Source organism: Zingiber officinale, chromosome 8B (assembly GCF_018446385.1).
Source record: "Zingiber officinale cultivar Zhangliang chromosome 8B, Zo_v1.1, whole genome shotgun sequence".
NCBI lineage: Eukaryota > Viridiplantae > Streptophyta > Magnoliopsida > Zingiberales > Zingiberaceae > Zingiber > Zingiber officinale.
In genome coordinates, this window is record NC_056001.1 from 12037341 (window position 1) to 12046650 (window position 9310).

Consider the following 9310-nt stretch of genomic DNA (forward strand, 5'->3'; position numbering starts at 1 on the left):
TACTCGGACAGTGATTATGCCGGGGCAGAGGATGCAAAAAGTACTTCTGGTTATATCTTTTACCTCAACAACGCTCCTTTCTCCTGGAGCACAAAGAAACAAGATGTTGTGGCACAATCAACGGCGAAAGCGGAATACATTGCGGCAGCTCTCGCTAGAAATCAATGTACATGGATACGACAATTGCTATCAGACATTGGTTTCACACCAGAGGCAGCAACACCTTTGATGATTGACAACCAAGCTGCCATAGCAATTGCAAAGGATCCTACTCACTTTAGTCGAGCAAAACATATCAAAGTTCGTTACCATGCACTCCGTGAAACCGTCAAAGACAAAGAAATTCAGCTCATACATGTCCCTACCGAAAATCAAAAGGCTGATATGCTGACCAAAGTACTTCGGAAAACCTTGTTTATTCATCATCGAGACAGGATTGGTCTAAAATCACTAAGGTTCCTAAATGCAACCAAATCTAGAGGATAGGGGGAGTGTTGACATATCCACCTTATTGGCTGCATGATTAACAGTTAATTCACTTGCATTAATGTTGAAGAATCTCTTTATGCTTGTTTTCAATTAGTTTGTCCGTCCCGATACTTAGGGAACTCGAAAGGTCATTTTGTAATAAGGTTAAATAGGCTACCAGTCTCTCTGTGGGGGTAGAGGAAAAATTTTTCCATTTGAAGAACTTTTCAAGCTTATCAGTTAGTTTTTGGTCTTGTGAGTTATCCAGATACCATAACAAAACTTAACAATAATATCGTCATTTGGTCATTCTCACAACAAGAATAAAATTCCTGTATGCAGCCATGTAGTTCTGTGTAGATTAGAAAATCCCTTTGGGAAAGGAATTACTTCGCACTGAATGTTCGTTGGCAGAAGATTGAGCAAGAGTTGTACATGGCATAAACAAGAAAAAACATCATAGTACCAACCACCGCCAAGTATGACATAAATTACAGGTTAGCTGAGAATATAATGAGACATTAATACGACAAGGAAGAATCTCAACCTCAGAGACGCATCAATTCCATCTATCATGATGACCCCTGTTGCGTTGAGCGTCCAGCCACATCGATCGTATCCGGTAGATATCTACATGGATAACGATGAGGTTGGCAAGAAAAAATGTTAACAAAAGAATATATAGGAAAAGTTCTGAAACAGGAACACCGCCACAGCTTAGAACACAGATCAACAACCCAAATGCTATGGAAGATAGTGGTGATAATTCATGGCTTTTTAAATGCTAACAATTTTTAAGTGTCAGTCAATATTCCATATGGAGAGAATATAGTAATACAATTATGGTTAATGAGGGTGATGACAGATGATAGCAGCAATACTTACATATCTTCCTCTGGTTCATTATTTAGGGCATTCTTAGCAATACACTGGAAAGCAACTTCAACGTTGAATCCTTCTATAGCTGATGTCTCAAAATAGGGAATGTTTCCCTTTGAGACCTAAACCATGCCTTCACTTTCTTTTAAGAGACCTAAAAGCGCAGAAATTGAAAGAAGAATTTATTTTTTAAAAAACATATAGTATAACTTAGATATTAGAATAGAAAAAAAAACATTTTAAAAATATTTAGATATTTGAAGAGTTTTGTTACGTCAATCTACCATTTGTATCTCAACAACTCCCGCATTTCACTCAAAAGAACCCATTATGGTTCAATGAATCTAATTTATTTGTTTTGTTTATCTAGATAGACATATTTAAACTCGAAGTGAGATTTTTTACTACAATCTACCATTTTTATCTTAACATCTCCAACATTTCAGTCAAAATAATGGTTCAATAAATTTCATTTACTCGTTTTGTTTGTTTGGATAGACATATATAAATTCAAAGCGAGAGTTCACCTTCTTATGGTTAGGAAGAAGGATAGAAATATTTGTAAAGATTGTAAAGTCATCCCTGGAGAAAGTTTAACTACCCAACATAAGGTAGTAGTGTTGGATATACGCCTCAAACATAGTATCAATAGAAAGAAAATATATACAATGATTAGAATTAAGTGGTGAAAGTTAAAGGATGGGAAACAAAATATATTTAAGGAGAAGGTAGAAGTACAAGCATTAGGTGAAATATACGATGACTCTAATACAACATGGGATAAGATGGTATCAAATTTAAAAATAGTAGCTAAGAGTGTACTCGGTGAGTCAAAGCAACATGCACCAATAAGTAAACAATCTTGATGGTGGAATGAGAAAGTACAAGAGAAAGTGAAGGAAAAATGAATAGCTTATAAGGAATTATATATTTGTAAGAATGAGGAAAACTTAAAAAAATATACAATAGCCAAGAAAGAAGCTAAGAAAGTAGTGAGTGAAGCAAAAAATGAAACTTTTGAACGCTTATATCAAAAATTGGATACAAAAGAAGGGGAAAGAGACATTTATAGAATAGTTAAAGTGAGAGAAAGGAAAATAAGAGATCTTAGCCAAATAAAATGTATTAAAGATGAATGTAATAGGGTATTAGTAAATGATGGAGAAATAAAAGAACGGTGGAAGATGTATTTTCATCAACTTTTTAATTAAGGTTTAGGTGACCAACTTAACTTAGGTAATTTAATTAGGTCAAATGAGCATAGAAATTTTAATTTTTATCGTAGAATTCAAACTTCAGAAGTAAAACAAACTTTAAATGAAATGCACAATGGAAAAGTCGTTGGACCAGATGATATTCCGATAGAGGTATGGAAATGCTTAGGAAAACAAGGTATTGAATGGCTTACAAAATTATTTAATATGATATTGAAAACGAAAAGAATGTCTGATCAATGGAGGATAAGTACCCTAGTTCCCTTATATAAGAACAAGAGAGACATACAAAATTGTGCAAACTATATGGGTATTAAACTAATGAGTCATACTATGAAACTTTGGGAAAAAGTAATAGAAAAAAGATTAAGGAAAGAGACCACAGTGACAGAAAATCAATTTGGGTTCATGCTTAGAAGGTCGACAATAGAAGTTATACATCTCCTTAGACAATTAATTGAAAAATATCGGGAGCAAAAACAAGATCTACACATGGTATTCATTGACTTAGAAAAAACTTATGATAGAGTCCCAAAAGAAATTATATGGAGAATTTTAGAAAAGAGAGGTGTTAGCGTAACATATATTGAACTAATTAAAGATATGTATGAGGATGTAACGACCAGAGTAAAGACTTCAGGCGGAGTAACTGAGGCATTTCCAATAAAGATAGAATTACATCAAGGATCAGCTCTAAGTCCTTATCTTTTTACACTAATTATGGACGAACTCACTACGCACATTCAAGACACGGTACCATGGTGCATGTTGTTTGCAGATGATATTATTTTGGTAGATGAGACACGTGAAGGAGTAAATGCTAAGCTAGAATCTTGTAGGGAAATACTAGAAGGGAAAGGTTTTAAGCTTAGTAGATTAAAGAAAGAATATATGGAATTTAAGTTTAGCAATATTAGAAGTAATGAAGCAATTGTTAAGATAGGAGGGGACGAGTTGCCCGAAACCGAGAGATTTAAATATTTAGGATCATTTTTACAAAATGATGGAGGGATTGAGAGAGATGTCTTACATAGAATACGAGCAGGATGGGTGAAATGGAGGGGAGCTTCGGGTGTTTTATGTGACCGTAAAGTACCTCTTAAACTTAAAGGTAAGTTCTATAAAATCGCAGTTAGATCTGCTATGTTATATGGAGCTGAATGTTGGGCTATGACTCGAGCACATGAGCATAAGATGAGAGTTACAGAGATGAGGATGTTAAGGTGGATGTGTGAACATACGAAGATGGGCAAAATAAGGAATGAGAGTATTAGAGAGAAAGTCTGAGTTGCATCTATTGAGGACAAACTCCGAGAGACACGTTTAAGATGGTACGAACATGTACTTAGACAATCAATAAATGCTCCAGTTAGGCGATGTGAAACTATGATAAACATGCATATCAAACGAGGAAGAGGACGACCAAAAAAGACTTGGTTAGCAACAATAAAACAAGATAAAATTTATTTAAATATAGATGATGATATAATAGGAGATAGGGCTCAATGGCGTAAAAGGATTCATATAGTCGACCCCACCTAGTGGGAAAAGGCTTGGTTGTTGTTGTTGTTGTTGCATTGTATGGACATGCACTAGTAACTAAAAGTGTACTCAGTGAGTCAAAGAAACATGCACCACTAAATAAGGAATCTTGGTGGTGGAATGAGAAAGTACAAGAGAAAGTGAAGGAAAAATGAACAGCTTATAAGGAATTATATATTTGTAAGAATGAAGAAAATTTTAAAAAATATACCATAGACAAAAAAAAAGACTAAGAAAATAATGCATGAATCAAAGAATAAAACTTTTGAACGATTATATCAAAAATTGGATATAAAATAAGAGAAAAGAGACATTTATAAAATAACTAAAGTGAGAGAAAGGAAGACAAGAGATTTTATCCAAACAAAATGTATTAAAAATGAATATAATATGGTACTAGTAAACGACTTTGAAATAAAAGAGCGGTGGAAAAAGTATTTTCATCAACTTTTTAATGAAGATTTAGGTGACCAACTTAACTTAGATAATTTAAGTAGCTCAAATGAATATAGAAATTTAAATTTTTATCGTAAAATTCAAACTTTAAATGGGATGCACAATAGAAAAGCCGTTGAACCAGATGATATTTCGATAGATGTATGAAAGTGTCTAGGGAAAAAAATGTATTGAATGACTTACAAAATGTATTGAATGACTTACAAAATTATTTAACATAATTTTTAAAATGAAAAAAATGTTTGATCAATGGAGGGTATGTACTCTAGTTCCCTTATATAAGAATAAGGGAGACGTACAAAATTATGCAAACTCTAGAGGTATTAAATTAATGAGGCATACCATGAAACTTTGGGAAAAAGTAATAGAAAAAAGATTAAGGAAGGAAGCCACGGTGATCGAAAATCAATTTGGGTTCATGCCTGAAAGGTCGATAATAGAAGTTATACATCTTCTTAGACAACTAATTGAAAAATATCGGGAGCAAAAATAAGATCTACACATGGTATTTATTGACTTAGAAAAAAACTTATGATATAGTCCTAAGAGGAATTATATGAAAAATTTTAGAAAAGAGATGTGTTAGCTTAATATATATTGAACTAATTAAGAATATGTACGAGGATGTAACGACCAGAGTAAAGATTTCAGACGGAGTAACTGAAGCATTTCTAACAAAGATAAGGTTACATCAAGGATTAACTTTAAATCCTTATCTTTTTACATTAATTATGAACGAACTCAATATACACATACACATATTCAAAACACAAAATCATGGTGCATGTTGTTTGTAGATGATATTATTTTGGTAGATGAAACACGTGAATGAATAAATGCTAAACTATAATCTTGGCGAGAAATACTAGAAGAGAAATGTTTTAGACTTAGTAGAATAAAGAAAGAATATATGAAATTTAAATTTAGCAATATTAGATGTAATGAGACAATTGTTAAGATAGAAGATAATGAGTTACCCAGAACTGAGAACTTTAAATATTTAGGATTATTTTTACAAAACGATGGAAGGATTAAGAGAGATATCTTACATAGAATACAAGTAGGATGGTTGAAATGAAAGAGAGCATCAGGTGTTTTATATGACTGTAAAGTACCTCTAAAACTTAAAAGAAAATTCTACAAAATCACAATTAGACCTACTATGTTATATGAAGTTGAATGTTGATCTATGACTTAAGCACATGAGCAGAAGATGAGAGTTGCAGAAATGGAGATGTTAAAGGTGGACGCGTGGATATACGAGGATGGATAGAATAAGAAATGAGAACATTAGAGAGAAAGTCGGAGTTACATCTATTGAGGGAAACTCCGAGAGATACGTTTGAAATGGTACAAGCATGTAACGACCAATAAATACTCTAGTTAGGCGATGTAAAACTATGACAAATACACATATCAAATGAAGAATACTAAAAAAGACTTGGTTAGCAACAACAAAATAAGATAAAAATTATTTAAGTATTAAATGACGATATAGTAAGAGATAGAGTTCAATGGCGTAAAAGGATCTATATAGCCGACCTCATCTAATGGTATAAGACTTGGATGTTGTTGTTGCTACTGCATTGTATAGAAAAGGAGGGAACATCTTACCACACGATTGTTGCCACCATCAATATCAATCTTGTTACCCAAGACTATGAAAGGGAAGTTCTCAGGGTCTGACCGAAAAATGAGAAAACCACATAGATGCAACGTAACAAAATGTTCAGTCAAGTCCCCTTTTATCTCATAGCAAACTGAACAAGAAGGGCCAAAGCATCATTCACCTGAACCAAAAATTCCTCGCGCCAATTATTCAAGTTATCAAATGATTTCATTACATTAACATCATAGACAAGAACACAACAATCAGCTCCACGATAGAAAGCCACACCAAGGCTCTGAAACCTTTCCTGTCCTGTTGTGTCCCATATTTGAAGAATAAAAAACTCATAGAAACTACTTCTATTAGGCCATAGCTTATAGAAATTACTTGCATATGAACAATCAACAATTAAGAAAAAAATCCTCATGAATTCTACACATTCGTCACTAACAACAACATTGCTTTTTCAGTTTTTCTATACACATATGACACTCTCTCTCCTAGAGCACGTGCACACACAAACAACAACAACAAAGCAAAAACGAGAAGAATATATAAGCTCAAATTTTCACATGTTATCCCTCTTGTTTCTAATATTCACTTTTCCAGGTTGTTCTTAGAATGTGATCTCTTGAATCATAAATATTGAACCAAAAACAAGAACATTCTCCTGCTAATCAAGTTACTGTGGGTTACAATTCTTTGTAATATAGTTACATAATCATTACCTCCACACATCCGATAGTATGTTTCCTAGGTCAGAAACTGCAATAGATTAGGAAAATTATCAAACCATATCAATATTTCCAATATGACACCATGAAGTGAGAAACACTTTTTAACCAAGTTTGATGTAATTTGTAATGGAACTTGCACTTGCTATCCTCTATTGTAAGGAATCTAATGCATTCTAGGTATGTTGCCGAAACTACTATTTCTCTTCTAGATTTCATTCATCAATAAAAAGTTCTGAGCAGTGTCCCTATTTTCCCAAAGAGAATAAATATTCAAAATTTCATTCAACACGAGTTAGGTAACAATGAAAAAACAAGCCCATCATTTACTATTGGAAAATAGGCGACAAGGTTCAAGGTTCTTGCAAGGAAATCACTATACATTGTAAAATTGATCAGAAATCAGCATAATAAGCTGCCGTAGAGTTTATAGATAATAAAATAAAGCAGTAGCATGTCCAGACAGTCCAAAATACTTGAAACTTATGGTCTGACATAAGTTATGACATGTCATTATTCCAACAGTTCGCAGTTATTTGATCTCATTGACATGGAGCATTCCAATCATAAGTAGAGAAAAAGGCAATAACAGGAGTTCATTTTCATGTTTGCTCATTTAAAATCTGGAGGAAAATCATTGAATAGACGCTGACTTCAGGTAAGTAACTAAATGACTTGGATAGATTATGAATAAAAACCGCAGCATCAATCGCGGGATAAACACACAATTAATCAAGTAAATGATGACCTTTCCTTTTTTTTTAATCTTTTTTATACAGACATGACATCAAAAGAATTCACGTCACAATCAAAAATAGTTTCACGAGAAACGTATTTGTCATGATAGTACACTTGTATCATTCATAGGAGAGAAACAATACTGTAAGGTGAAAACACATTGTAAGATTCTTAACCTGTAAGATGAACAATCTACCTTGGTCAAGAAAATCAGCACCAATGGTAGCTTTATACTGATTGATGAACTTCTGGTTCACATATCTAACAATTACCGACCAAAACCAAACTTCGCATCAGAAATAGATAATTCCACCCCAAAAAATAAACCTTTAATCCAAATTAAGGTAAAAAAACGCTAAAGCGAGTTGTAGAGCGCTTTGAGCGTACTGATTCATCAGAGATGTCTTCCCAACCCTATCAAGAGGGAATAAAGATCAAAAAGCATTCTACGCATTGACCAGATAAAAAAAAAGAATATTTTTCCTCGTAAGAAGTGGATGCACATCTCGCCCGTTGTCGCCTAGGATGATAACTTTGAGAAGAATACGTACGCCGCCGGGAAGCCATGGACCGGAGGTAGGAGAAGTCGAGAATGAGGAGAAATCTCCCGGCTGTCACGAGATCAAACCTTATTATATTGCGGAAATCAACAGAGAAGCGGGCCGTAAAACTAATTGACAAATGACTAAAGGTGCTACTATAAAGCCCAAGACGCTCCGTGGACAGGTTGACTTGATTAGTATGGAACAGAGTTACTATCACAAGGTAAGGATAGGAAAAAAGTCCTCTTCTCTACTGGCCAACTATAATTTTCCTTCTCAAAAATGATCGTGGGACCGATCACGTGAGACTGTGCTGGGATGGCCGGCAATTAGAAGGCAGGTAAGGAAATTGTAATTCATTTTTTTAATAATCTAGATATCCTGTTCTTGGAATTCGACTAATGCGACGATCATGCTCCGCAAAAATTCCCCACAAGTCGTGAAGAGTATATCATGTCGTCGGCTGACCCATGATCTTCGTCGTCCTATCAGATCGGCCAACTCTAAATCGATACTTAGTTGAAGTGAAATCGTGGACTTTTTCACTCACGGGATACTTTAGCCCCATCCAATTTTTCCACTAAAGTTCATTTTCATTCTACGTTGTTCGTTGCATATTTCAAATTTTATGATAGTTAAGGGTTGGATCTGATGATGGTGTAATTTGAGCACAGATAGAATAACTATATAATACTATTTTGGTGAAGTCGAGATTGAAATTTGACTCTATCTCTATCTCTTTAAGATAAATTTACTTCGCACAAGCTCACGGAACAAGCAAGACTGCCATGGCTGTATCCTATCATGGTTCTTCATTGATTTCACTCTTTCTTTAGGGTCCTACTGATTGTGATGAGATTCTTAAGCCTCTTTCATGTGCCGTCCCTTCATTCCCTATTCTTAATTGCCCAAAACTAGCAAAATCCTTTCTTTCCTACCTTGGTTAAGCTTCACTGCTTACTCCCATTCCTCAAGCAAGTCAAACTCTGTTGACAAGCCCTTTCATTGAGAATCTGGGATTGCTCTATGCCTCTATCGAATGAGGATCTAAATTAACCCAGGTCCTTATAAGAGTCAGAGCTCAAAATTTCAACCATAAAATCTAGGGGCAAAAAAGGCAGGCTCAAG

The 9310-nt window shown here is 34.3% G+C and overlaps 1 pseudogene; it reads right to left on the bottom strand.

The window, feature by feature from the left end:
* Window positions 1-1040: 1040 nt before the first annotated feature.
* On the bottom strand, window positions 1041-8207 carry LOC122016817 (annotated as a pseudogene).
* Between the last annotated feature and the right edge of the window lie 1103 nt (window positions 8208-9310).